Source organism: Podarcis tiliguerta, assembly GCF_965153285.1.
Source record: "Podarcis tiliguerta genome assembly, chromosome: Z".
Classification (NCBI taxonomy): Eukaryota; Metazoa; Chordata; class Lepidosauria; order Squamata; family Lacertidae; genus Podarcis; species Podarcis tiliguerta.
In genome coordinates, this window is record NC_139553.1 from 43,992,887 (window position 1) to 44,005,910 (window position 13,024).

At 42.9% G+C, this 13,024-nt stretch overlaps 1 long non-coding RNA gene across 1 annotated transcript; it reads left to right on the forward strand.

Moving 5' to 3' along the window:
- Nucleotides 1-4,995: 4,995 nt before the first annotated feature.
- LOC310669050 lies at nucleotides 4,996-12,770 on the forward strand. Its single transcript, XR_014506991.1, has 2 exons — nucleotides 4,996-9,355; nucleotides 12,222-12,770. It is a non-coding gene; the product is annotated as an uncharacterized lncRNA (long non-coding RNA).
- Nucleotides 12,771-13,024: the final 254 nt, after the last annotated feature.

The window sequence follows — 13,024 nt, forward strand, 5'->3', positions numbered from 1 at the left end:
AAGTTCTGTAAGCGGAAGGGGGATACTTTTCCCCTCTAACGCACATTTATGTATGTGTGTGTGTGTGTATCATCAACCACTGCACAATGCAGCTACCAAGGTATGTTTTGAACTGTTGATAACCCAGTTTAGGACAGCCTTTTAGCATGCACTTAATGCAAAAGACAATTGGCTTTAAAATCAGTGGGGCATAAGGAGACAGAGATGGGATGGAGCAACTGCGGCCATGCAATGTTGTTGGTCTCTAGCTCCCATCATCTCTGGCCATTAGTCATGCTGTTGTCCAATAATATCCCAAAGGCACCACTATGCTGGCTACCTATGGTCTAGGAGGATTGCTGAGACACACTGAGCCCATTATTTAGCTAGCCACTGTTTGCAAAATGAAAAAGAAAGTCGGGTTAGAGGAGGGACTGGGACTTGTTATCCTCCAAATGTTGCTGAATTACCAGTCCTATCACCCTTGAGAACTGATCATGCTGCCTGGACTGGAGTTGATGGGAGACGAAGTCCAACATCATCCTTTGAGATGCAATTTGCTCAACCCCGAAGTCAAGCAATTGGTGAAGACCAATGTGCAGTTTTTGTGTTTGTGTTGGGGCAGTTCTTAGGTACTGATCTTTTCTCCTTGGAATTGTTGAAGGATATGCAGTTTTCTGTGCATCCCATGTGGGTCACATTCCACTTGGTAGGCCACCATTTGTGCAGGCTGAGTTTTGAGATATCACTAACTTAGCAGAGGTGGTGATATGCAGTGGGTTTTAATGATAATTTTGTAACACACAGGGCCTGCTCCACCATTAAGCAGAGAGACAGACACATCCAGCAGCAGATGCTGGGGATCAGTGGCTACAGAGCCCGTTCTCACAAATACACCTGAGCCATGGGCATCCTTCTAAGACACTGTCCTGTTTTTGATTCTTGCTTATTGCTGTCCTCAACTGTCCTGACTGTCTCACCTGTTGGCTTTCTCCCAACCTGTCATGGGCAAAGGCCCTTGAATGGAGCAAGCAAGAGGAAAGGCAGACAGCCCAGGCCATGCAGTCTATCACACATTGTACATGTACATGCACTACTCTGCTCATGCAATGTATGCTGCTATTGCCACCAGCTTGCAGAATTAGTTTGATAGTGTCACATGCAGGTGCCAGGTGGAGCAGTGAATGACTGACAGTGAAGTACTGGAGGAAAAAGCTGTGTATGTTTTAGGCAGTTTGGACTACAGTGTTAAGCTAGCTTTCAGCTTTCGTGTTGTTTTGGTCAACATTTAACTCAGGCTTCCTCAGCCTCGGCCATCCAGATGTTTTTGGCCTACAACTCCCATGATCCCTAGCTAGCAGGACCGGTGGTCAGGGATGCTGGGAACTGCTGTCTCAAAACATCTGGAGGGCTGAGGTTGAGGAAGCCTGATTTAACTGCTCATCTGCTCAGCTTCTGTATGTGGAATGGGTTGCTATCTGGGCCTTTGCATTGAGCAACCAAATGTAGCTGGCCAGCTTCACTCAGGTTCCTTAGTAGGCTTCTCATGGCATGGGCTCCCATCAGCTCTGTTCCTTAAGAATGAATGACATTTTAATTCTATGTCTAAAGCCACATAGCATAAAGTGGTGTCACACTTTTGGTCAGATATGTTTCAGCTCAATCTATTCCTGAACCTGCTTTCAGTCCCTGTGATGTCTCAGGCCTAGTTGAGGTAGTCAAATTTGAATCATATTTTGGACGGATGGGGCAGAAGAGATAATGCAAATTTCTGTTGATTTTTCTTCTGTGCTTAATTTGTATTAGCATAACAGACTGAGCAAAGAGCTGTAGAAATGTTAAAAGATGTTTTTGATTAGCCAGTAAACAGGTATTGGTGTGTCTATAGAAGAGAGATTGTCTTGCATTGTAGCACATGCCATCTTTTTAACACATCTCTTGAATTTCTTCTGGTGTCACATTATGGTGTGGAGAGTGCAGGTTAGAAGGATGCATGTTGATGCAAGGAAGGTCCTATCTTTGGAGAAAAGGTTTGAGCAGATGGCTAGTTGATGACCGGGTTGTCACAAACAGTAGATGGAATGACAATAAACCTGTGACTGGCCTATATGTCTTCAAAATGCAGGTGGCAGCCCACAAAGGCAGAACCTTAGAATTCCAGGATGAAGGCTTTGCTAGATCCTTTTCTCCTGGCATCTCATCAACTATATGCAGCGATTTTGATTTTAAAAGTGTATGTGAAGGAGCATCCCATCAAACATGTGGTACCCTCCAGACACAGCATTAAAACTCCATCAGCTGTTTGTGGGGATTAGGTCTACACAGAGCTATTTTCTGGTGATTATGTAAAAAAGAGAAGACAAAGTAGATGATCTGTATCTTGAATATGTGTTTGTGGGTTTCCTGGACCTCCCTACCACCACATCTTAATGAAACTGGCCTTGATTTTTGCTTTAGCAGAGCTCTCCACAGCCTGGATCCCTCCAGATGTTTTAAGACTGTTTCACCCCTGAGCATTAGCCATGATGGATGGAACTGGTGAGTGTTGCAATTGAAAATGTCCACAGGGCACCAGGTTGCGGAAAGATGGGAAAGTCATCAAGAGTTGAGTGATCCAGAGGAATCAAATGATTAAAGGTGACCGTGAAACAGTACATAGATAGTACTGCTTCATATTCTCTGTGATCCTTCACACAGAGGGGCCCATGGAGGAAGCAACAGATGACCTGGTGCACCCACATTGAAAGGCATTTTCCATCCTCCTCACTTGCATACATATCTCTAAAGAAATGTCAGGGGTCAGTCCACATTTCTCTGAGCTCCTAGGTTGCTTCTCCATATGACTAAAGTCCACCAGGCTGTTCTGCATCAGGGGTTGGCTCCAGTGGTTGGGCATCACTAGGCACTTGACAAGGCCCACACCCTTATAGGATGCCCTCTGCTGACCCACCCCCAAAACCCCCTCTTTTTCATGCTGTTTCTGCTCCTTGGTTTCCATTTGCATCTCTGAGCATGAAGTAAGAACGAGGAAGAGATGGAACAGGAACACCTTGCCCTCACCCCCCCCCCCCGGGTGAGGCCTAGAGGGAGAGGGCAAGCAAATGGAGAGTGAAGGCATTGGGGCAGTGGAGATTAGGGCAATTGTCACAGGTTTCCAAATCCTGGAGCAAGCAATGTTCCTCTCTTCGTGGAGAATTTTAGAGTATATAATCCTATCAATGGACTGCTTTATGCATGTACACATTATCTGTTACTTTATTGTTTGCTACTTGGTGGTTTTTTGCAATAGTAGGGGTATGGACATTTTGTGCAAGTTGATCTGATACATGCTTTGTATGCAAAGGATCTTAGGCTCAGTTCCCCAACATCTCCAGGTAGGGTTTCTGAATGAAACCCTGGAGAACCATTGCAAGTCAGTGTTGAGAATACTGAGCTAGGTGGACTAATTAGTTTGATTTGGAATAAGGCAGCTTTTGAGGTTCTGACTGATCTGGTGGCCCATTCACACCTGAAAATCATCACTTGATGTTGCAGACATCAAGAAATCGGCATGTGTCTATAAAGCAGGACTGAATCCCACTTCATAAATACATGAGTTTCACTGTTTTTCAGATTTTTCGGATGCATGAGTTTCACTGTTTTTCAGATTAGTTTCTGAGTTTCTGAGACAGAATTTATATTTTGTCTTCATTTTGATTTATCCATATGAGTAGGGGAGATGATGATGATGTTGATAATTTATTATTCATACCCCGCCCATCTGGCTGGGCTTCTTGGCCCACTCTTGGCGGCTTCCAACAAAATATTACAGTAATCCATCAAACATTAAAAGCTTCCCTAAACAGGGCTGCCTTCATATATCTTCTAAAAGTCTGGTAGTTGTTTTTCTCTTTGAAATCTGGTGGGAGGGCGTTCCACAGGGCAGGTGCCACTACCGAGAAGGCCCTCTGCCTGGTTTCCTGTAACTTGGCTTCTCGCAGTGAGGGAACCGCCAGAAGGCCCTCAGCGCTGGATCTCAGTGTCTGGATAGAACGATGGGGGTGGAGATGTTCCTTCAGATATACTGGACCAAGGCCGTTTAGGGCTTTAAAGGTCAGCACCAACACTTTGAATCATGTCATATGCTCTAAAGTCTAATGTTGAAATGTACCACAGCCATGTACATAGCAAAATATAAATATTAGAAAAAATATATGTTGTATAAGAAATGGAAAAAGAATGGATCCCCTTTGATGTGCATGAAAGAGATTACATCTCAAATGAATAGATCTAAACAAGTAAATCAATCCCAACAGAAAATCCATTGTAGGTTGAAGAAAAACCTATAGCCACCAACAGTTTAAATGAATTTCAATGGATTTCGGCTCAGGCTTTGTAGATGTTCATCCAGCATAGTGTCTTGTTGTATCTGTTGCTCATGGAATCATTCCTCATGGAATATTCAGGTAGTGCAGAATGCAGTGGCTAGGCTGCTTGTGGTGTCAACCTACAGCCAGCATATACCTTACTTATGGGATTTGCATTTGCTGCCAGTTTGCTCCCAGGCCTAGTTCAAGATGTTGGCACTAACATGTACAGCTCAAGACCACGTTATGTGAGAGACCACCTTATTCCTTAGATACCTAGTAGGGTCACTGCAGCCTGCAGAAGAATGTCTGCAAGTTCCAAAGATATCAGAAGCCCTTTCCACAATAACTTGGAGCAAGGCTTCCAGTATGGCTGCTCCTGTTCTGTGGAACAACATTGCTGTCGAGATACAACAGTCGAAACAAAATTTTAAAAATTCCTTCCAGTAGCACCTTAGAGGCCAACTAAGTTTGTTATTGGCATGAGCTTTCGTGTGCATGCACACTTCTTCAGATACACTGAAACAGAAGTGAAACAGGTGCCCACTCTCAGCACTTTTGGAGGAGAAAACTAAATACAGTGGTACCTCGGGTTACAGATGCTTCAGGTTACAGACGCTTCAGGTTACAGACTCCACTAACCGAGAAATAGTACCTCAGGTTAAGAACTTTGCTTCAGGATGAGAACAGAAATCACATGGTGGTGCGGCGGCGGCGGCAGCGGGAGGCCCCATTAGCTAAAGTGGTACCTCAGGTTAAGAACAGTTTCAGGTTAAGAATGGACTTCCAGAATGAATTAAGTTCTTAACCCGAGGTACCACTGTATACCCAGCATTCAGAGATATGGCATTTGATATAATTTGTTTGCATTGGTCTCATGAACTTAACCCTCCAGCCCCATATAGGGTTATAACTCTTTTTGCTAGCCAGCTGTTAAGAAATGTAAAAGAGGCCAAAATGTGGGGGCTTGACTTCCTTTATATCACTTGCTTTGGCAGGAGAAGTTTGGGAAATTTTGTTGGTACAAATCAAAACTGAATTAGGAACCTTCATTTTCCGTGTAAACAACTACCTTCCCTTTGCTAATAGTCTGCCACCAAGATTTGGTCAGATTTAACATCCCCACTGCAGCAGATCAGTCATAAATTCCCAACACAGCATTTATATTTCTTTGTGGGGATTTTAAAGCCTGAACTGAGGCAACTGCTGAGGGTCTCTTGCTACTTTTAGGCTTAGACTTTGAATATATTTTCCTGACCTCTCATTATTCTTTGGACAATAAATATAAGGCCTGAAATGGCTGGAATTTGTATTCTAGTGTAATGTATTTATGTTTCATCGGAGTCTTGTAGACATTTCTATGGAGTCAGTATACTAACATACAACACCCCATATAGTTTGGGACCAGGTAACCTGAGAGGCCACCTTGTTCCTTATATGCTCAGAAGGTCTCTGTGTTCTTCCAGGGAGACTGTCCTTGAAGGCACTAAAATATCAGAAGCTGTCTCCACAGCAACTCAGGCAAAGACTTTCAGTGTGGCTGCCTCTGTTTTGTGGAACGGCATCCCTGTTGAGATATGACAGGCTTTGACTATTTGAAGTTTCTGGAAACAATTGAAGACATTTTTGTTTCAACATTTTTCCACCTGAAGGAGGAAGTGAGGGGGATGAAGAGCTCTGCCTCAAGAGTTTATTTGTATTGTTTTAATGTTATTTTTAGTTTTTATTATGTGGTGGTTAATCAACTAGAGACCTAGGTGACCTTATTACAGTGATAGCTAGATAGCTAGATATTTGAATTGCAATAGAAAATAAACCTTTAATCCAATTCATGAATTTCAAACAGAAAATATGCCAGTGAAGGCTAAATTTGTTGTGGCTATGTCAGCTTTTTCTCCATGATCAACTGCTAATTTCCGAGTTTTCAGATATTGCTGGAAATATATGTTTCTGGGATGGTCCTGGGCAGAAAGCCAGCATTTAGAAGAGTCTTGCTGCAGAAGAGCAGCAAGTCCGTGCTAGTCCAGCATGCTGCTTCTCAAAGTAGCCAAGTTAGAAAATCCTAGGTGGGCTTGAAGGCAGAAGCTCTCCTTTTGCTATCTGCCCCGAATTTTTGATACTTAGGATATATGCTGTGTCTGAAGAGGGAGGTTTAATTTAGCTGTCATGTCTAATAGCCTTTGATAGGCTCGTTATCTTGTGAATCCATCCAGTCCTTCTGAAACAGAGAAGGGAAACCTGCTGTGCTTCTTCAGATGTTTCTGGATTCAAACTCCCAGTAATCCAAGCAGACAGCATGACCAATGGTTAGAGATAATGGGAGTCTACCATGATTTAGTACCATTTTGGTTTAGGTTCAGGTTTCAGAAGCAAATCAGCTTTTGTCATCCTGAAGGATGAAATTTGTATGGGAAGAGACCAGGGGTGAGTGACCATGTTACTTTTTCTCAACCTCACAATGGCTCTTGATACCCTCAGTCATGGTATACCTCTGGACAGCCTCTCTCAGGTGGATTTTGGAGGCACTCCTTTGCAGTGGCTCCAATCCTGCCTATGGGGTTGGGTCCAGAGGGCAGCATTATTGAGTGTGCCTCTTGGCCCAATAGCATTTGTGTCATGGGGTATAACAGGATGAGATGTAACATTTATATGAAGCCACTGGGAGTGGTCATTAGGAGTTTGGGGACAAGGTATAACAAGTATGTTGATTACACAGAGCTCTTATTTCCCCATTACATCAGAGTGAGATTAGACCATGCAGCATCTGAGCTGGTGCCTAGATGCAGAGGACTGCTTGATGATGGCCAGCAAATAAAATTACAAAGCTTGGCTAGAGGGAAACACTGTGAATGAGTGGTTCTCATGTTGGGGGATAGGTTAGTTGCCTTTTCTGGACAGGGTTGCACTCTGATTGAAAGAGCAAGTATGCAATCTGTGTCTACTACTGCATCTGACTTTGCTCCTTGTGGCTTGGACTGCCTTCAGCTGGTGAGCCAGCTGTGACTGTTGCCGGTGGTTCATGCACTGGCAATCTCAAGACAGAGTGCTATAATGCAGAAAAAACTCTTAAGTGCTGGCTGCCATCAACATATAACACCTGTGTTGAGGGACTGCTCTGGCTGCCAGCACACTACCAAGCTCTAAACAACCTGGGATCAGTATATTTTTTAAAGATCACCTTATTCTGAACAGCTTTTGCATAGTGCCACTGAGGCATGTCTGATCATGCCCGGCAGCCTCTGGCTGTCCTGAACAAGAAATGGTCTGCTTAGTGCAGTGACACTGGTGTTATGGAACTCTTTACCTGATGGAATCAAGCTGGGGCTGTCGGTAATGAGTTTTACACATCAAGTTGAGGTTGGGTTATTTCAGCAAGGCTTTTTATGAAAACAGATTTACTGTTTTTATAATCTGCTTGGCAGATGACCATTCAGTACTTCTGTTTCTTTGGTGTATTTTTGCTGTGATGTTGCTTGCTGTGTTCTTTTTCATTTTCGCTGAGATCTTGCACGTTGCATAGATATATATTTTATATGAGCTTGCCGAACAGAAATACAATCCTCTTTTTCCCCTCCTCCTCCTCCTTCTCCTCCTCCACATCTGGTGGGCCACACGTTCCCCATCCTTCTTTTGCTGTTGATAGCATCTATTTATTTTATTAAATATATTCATAGGCCGTTGAACATCTAAAAATCTTTAAGTGGTGTACAAATGGATATAAGGCATGCAATGGCTGCCAGCAAATTAAATCAGCTTAGAATACAGTTCAAACTTTGCTGTGATCAGATACAGTAAAATGCATGACCAACAGCTGTTCTAGGAAAGATGGGGCAAGGGGAACATGGTATTTAGCGTGCACCAAGTGTTAAAGCGTAGTAGCAACCACTATATCATGGGGCAGTGAATTCCATAAGTGTTGTGTTGTGTTGTGTTAAATACTTCCATTTAAAATCCATGCTCAGGCAATGCCTTTATTAGGACTAATCAAAATGTTGCAAAATAGCAAGCAAAACATTGCAAAATCGTGAGAATATGTTGAAGGACTGTAGCTCTGGGGCAAAGGGCCTGCTTTGCATGCAGAGAGTCCCCAATTCAAGCCCCGATGGGACTAGCAGGGAATATCCCATTTGAAATCTCAGTGAGTCACTGCCCATCAGAGTAGACAATACTGAGCTAGATGGACCAGTGATCTGATTCACTGAGATGCCTATGTTCCTGCTAAGCAAATGTTAAGGATAAGATGGGGGAAGAATGCTGGTTTGAAACCCAAACCAAAAAGTCTGAATTGAGTCAATGTCTCAAGGTGGAGTGTGGGAGAAAATGGCAGGTTTAGGGTGCAACTCTGTGGGTTCCTGAGAGGGCATCTCAGCATACATTGGATGTTGTAGACCTCTCCTGAAGGCCCCCCATGCCCCTTAGTGGGTTGTGGCTTTTTTCTTTCTTTCTTTCGTTCTTGGTTCAGTGATGTTGCCTGCTTTTATTTTGTGTATGTTCTATTTGTGTCGGGGTGTGTATAGGTGTTCTACCTGGGTGCTTCTTGGCGGGGGCGGGGGGAGATTTGAGCATTTACTGTTTTTCTTCTGTGAAATGAGTATTTGCTGGTGCCAACCACATATTTTTTCAGATATCCAGTTGAGCCCCTGGACCTCCAAAAGGTTGAGGATCCCATCACTAAAGTATTCCTTTGGAGAGACTATGACAATCAAAACGAGCTCAACATTATATTGCAGGCACTGGATAATTGCTAATTTCAACATCTTCTTTGCAATTAGGTTACCTGATTCATCTGAATTAATTGCTGACAAAACAAATTTCTGAACATTCTGGTTGTTTCTGTGTTGTTTTGATACCCTTCTGTTTCCCTGGCTGCTGCTGCTGCTACTTCCTGACATTATTTTTCTTCTTCACCTTTACTGCCGTTGGTCTCATTAGACTTCACTGTGCCTTCATTTGCCCTCAGTTTCATCAGCAGGGCAATCCTAGATGTCTACTGAGAAATATCCATTGAGCTCAAGGCAGCATACTGACAGGTGAGTGTACATAGGAAAGAAACATAAATCTGATCAGCTAGGACATCCTCTGTGATGGGATTTTTCTCAAAATCCAAGAAGTCTTGGGTTTCTTTTTTAACTGTTGACATTCACTAGTGAGAACAGGGTTGGGGAATGTTTTTTCAATCCAAGGGCCACAACCCTTTCTGAGATACCTTCTTGGGGGTACATTCCAGTTCTGGGTAGGTCCAAGAGGCAGGAGTGGATGGAGCAACAAATGCATATTTTACCTGTGTACAATAGACTAGTTTTCTACGCTTACCCACACACCCATCTCTCCTTGTTGGCATCTGTTGGCCACAAAAGAAAATGGAGTGCATCTCCAGGGGTGAAGTCAAACTACGGTGTTACCAACACCAAATTGACCTCATCAGACTGAAAGCTGCCCAGATGGACATGACCCTCATCTCTACCTTGCTGATGTGGTCCAAAGGAAAGCAGAGCAATACATCTGGCACCAGCTTGGCTTGATGGCAGGAATTGCCAGAAGGAAGCATACAATGTGCCATCCAACTGTCTTAGGGACTCTACTCTGGATTTGTGTAGGGTTTACTCCTTAGCATTTTCTTCTCCTGAAGATATCCCACAAGGCAGCAGAGGTTTAGGACCAGAGTTTTCTTTCTCCCAAATGGGCTATCTTCCCAGGTTGACAAGGTCCACCTGCTCCTGACTTCCCTCTACAGCACATGCAGAATCTGCCTTCTTGACCATCAGACCCACTATTGGTCTCACCCACTCAATCCACTGGAACCTGTCACACTCAAATATTTCACAAATCCACCAGGCAAGCAAAAGGTGTTATCAGAGTTTGAGGACACATTCCAGAAAGGCAAAAAATCTTCAAGGGGAGTTCAAAGCAAGGTAATTTGAGAGGTTTGGCATGAGGAAAGTCCTAAGGACTAGCAAGAGAGGCTTGAAGGGCTAGATTTGGCTTCAGGCCTTAAATTTCCCCAACCCTAAGCTGGAACATTAGCAGTCCCAAGTGAACATCTAACACTAGCATCACTGTCTGTAGCAAAAAATATCATGAGCTGGAAATACCACTGCAGCTCTGCCAAAGCTGGGGAAAGTGTTTTTATCTTTTTGTTTTAATGAGATATGTATTGAACATGGTCTGAATGCCAAGCTGCTGCTGCTGCTTTTCTTTTTTTACAAAGCTGAGCAGTTAAATATTGATCTGTGCAGCAACAACAAAATCATTCCAGAAAAGAATGTAATGCAGATATTCTAATATTTATTGCCCTACATGCAGAGAGCAATAAATATGAATGACCAAATAATTTGAGGTAGAGCATTCAATATGCTGTTCTACTGTACTTACTGTTCAGCTTTTGGAGAAGGGATGGAATAATCTCTTTGTGTTGGTGTCTCTTGGTGTCTTTTTTTCTCCCAGTCTTAAATTCACCCAATGTCCACATCAGCTTGCAAAATCTGCATGCAAAGCTGTATGGTTGGGGTTTTTTAATGCAACCTCCCCCCCCCCCAATTTTTTTGTGATCAGTTTCCCCTAATGGAATGCATTTTGTATGCTTATTCTTCCTGGTACTTGCATTTCCAGGCACACTTTCTCCTAATACATGCCTTTCTGCACAAATTTATGGTTGGAAAAAATGTTGATTTCAAAGGACAGCTGTTTCAGAGCAAATTAGGCAGGCTTGCAAAGCAAACAAATATCTCTCCCAGCTTTATCAGGAGCTCAGATTGGTTACCCCAGTCCAGGCATAGGCAAACTCGGCCCTCCAGATGTTTTGAGACAATTCCCATCACTGATCACTGGTCCTGCTAGCTAGGGATGATGGGACTTGTAGTCCCAAAACATCTGGAGGGCCAAATTTGCCTATGCCTGCTCTAATCTTTGATGGTGCTAGCAGTAGAAGTAGTGACTTGGGGAAGCGGGGTCCCAGGACCTCTTTGTTATGCTTAAATTCTGATTCCAATTTCTTCACAAATTTTAGTATCTCAAATTTCTTGCTTTTTTAAGAATCTTATGTTGAAGATAAAACAGTTGCACTACTCAGTCCAGGCAATTCTCAGTACTTGACAGCCTGAATTCCAGGTGTTCTCATTTATTGTTTGATGCAATGGTTTTATGCCTTGTGAATTCAAGACGAGGGAGCCAGCATATGGCTCAGCAAAGGTCTTTAATGTCCCTTGACTTGGCATTGCTTATCTAGTCTCTTTCGCATTCAGACCTGTATGAGCAGGCACCACAGGTGTATAAACACTTCTTACTGGGTAGATAAGCAAAACATAGGGCTCCCTGACAGATTTTGCAGATAACTCAATGGGAAAAACCTGCATGAAGCCTATCTCCCTGCTCCTTGGCAGAACAGCAAGAATTCTGCAATCCCATCATAGCATGATACCCTTTGTTATTGAACAGCAAACACAAGGTTTCAAGGGATTAGTTTTTTTAAAGTCGTTTCTACCCAATAATAATTGGGCAAAAAAGAAGGAAGGAAGGGAATATGCCTATATGTTTAGAGAACTCAGAGTTCAAATGTATTTCCCCATATTTAAACCTGAAACATACACTAGGCTATTGCACATTTTTGGGTGGAAGGAAAATGCTTTTAGAAATTTGCTAGGTCACAAACAAAGACCAAATAATATCTATAGAACCCCACTGTTCATACAGAAATCTCCCTTCCTACAGCCTGATATCAGGATGCCATAAAACATAATACAGTATGTTTTAACACTGATTATAAGCCATTTGAGGAAGAATAAAATTAAAAAGTGGCCCATAAATTGAAGTAAGCAATAAAACAAAATGGCATTAGTCCTCCAGACGCTTGAATAAATGTTTGCTATTATTGCACGACTAATTCTCCAGTTTTAACAGGGGACCTTCTTCCCACAAGCAGCAGCCCTCCCTGCTCCAGCCAAATGGCGAACCCAATAGGACCAGCAACAGCAGAATGAAGGATCCTTCGGCAACAGCTTATGTTTGCAGATGTTTGTTACTAAAGCACCAGAACAAAATAACATTGTGGCAATTTTATGTACCCCCTGCCCCCAGACTGCTTTTCTGCAGTGCTTTATACCAATGGGTACATTGAAGTAGAGGGGAAATGAAGACAGAAATGAATGGAAGGAACGGAAGCCTGAGCTGAATTGTGCATAGGGCACTCTGGACAACACTGGGAAATCATCATTAAACTCTTCTTCGTACAGCACATATTCTATAGTAATGGCCAGTACCTTGTATAGCTTTAAAATTTTAGACCAATACATGGTGACTATGCTCTGCCTTGATGGCTGGAGACAGTAATGCTAGAAATTGCAGTAGTGTGGTTGCAGAAACTGCCAGTTGCTAGAAATTGCAAGGGTGCTCAGCAGGAGGGGAGAGGGTTTAAATCCTACTTGTAAGTTTCTCACAGAAAGCTGGTTGGCCATGGTGAGAAAAGGATGCTGGATTAGATGACTCACTGTCCTGACCAAGCAAGCTCTTCTTGTGTTCTTATATCATCATCATCATCATCATCATCATCATGCAACAGAGGAATTTGGAGTCCTCTGCTTTGGAAGCAAGAATGGATAATTCAGAGCTCCAAAATCCAGGGAGCATTTCAGATAAGAATTTAAGAAGTATCCCTAGGAATACTTGAGGAATTAGATCTTCATGAATTCTGATATGAAATGAAC